The sequence below is a fragment of the Penaeus monodon genome, chromosome 22 (genome assembly GCF_015228065.2).
Source record: "Penaeus monodon isolate SGIC_2016 chromosome 22, NSTDA_Pmon_1, whole genome shotgun sequence".
In the NCBI taxonomy this organism is placed as follows: Eukaryota; Metazoa; Arthropoda; class Malacostraca; order Decapoda; family Penaeidae; genus Penaeus; species Penaeus monodon.
In genome coordinates, this window is record NC_051407.1 from 16032405 (window position 1) to 16033505 (window position 1101).

A 1101-nucleotide genomic window follows, 5' to 3' on the forward strand; every position below is an offset into this window, starting at 1 on the left:
GCCACCACCACCACTAATAATAGCATAACAAATATAATCAGCATCCCAATAAACTCAGATAAAAATAAACAACCGAAAACCTAAATGAAAACATGCTAATGATGCTAATAAAAGGAGGAGGAGCGTCCGCCAGGCAAAACTGCGCTCGGGGCCTAACCCTTCGCTTAAGCCACTATCTATCAAGCCATCTTTATTGCCCACCCGCGCCTCCGCCATCATCGAGCCGCCCTTCCTCCATTTTCGTCTTCATTCTCCCCTCCCTTTAATTCACTCTCCTCCATTCGTCCTTTACTTCATCCTTTTGCATCCTAGTCTTCCTTCTTGTCTTTCTTTCCTTTCTGCCTTACCTCCCCCCTTTTTTCCCGTTTTCCTCTCTGTCTGTCCGTCTAATAATCTTTTCCTTCCCTCTATCTATTCTACTTTTCTCCATACTTCTTCTCTTCTCTCCCTCTCCATCATTTCTTGCTAATTTTCTCACTGGCTAATTCCACCCTTATTTATCCAATGCTTTCTTCCTTTCCTCTTACTCTTTCTCCCTGCCCCATCCTTCCTTATTCGTTTATTTTTATTTATTGTTAATCCTGCCTTTCCTCCATCTCTACATTTTTCTTATCTCCTTACGCCTACTTTCCTCCCCTTTCTTCTCCATTCCCCTTTTCTTTCCTCCGCTCTCTCTTCAGTTTTTCATTGATTTCTCTACTTTGCTCCCTCCCTGCCTCTCCTATTTCTACTGCAATCATTCCTTCCCTTTTCTCCCCTCCATCTGCCCTCCCACCCCTCCTCGCTCTTCCCTTCACACTCGCCTTGCATTTCCCATCTCCTTACCTCTTGCTCCCTCTCCCGTTGTCTTTTTATGCACACGCACGCACGCACGCACATGACTTTTCACAGAACAATCCTGCTCTCCGTGACGCTTCACTGTGCAATGACGCAACCTTGCAACAGAAACGATTCTCAACACGAAGAAATATAGGTGGAATCATGGCGCTTTTCAAGAAATGGTGAATACTGTCCGGCACGTGGTAAAGCTTTGGGTTATTTAGGGACATGAAGGGGAAAATGTGTAGAATATATATACAGTAATACCACAGGTGATGCATA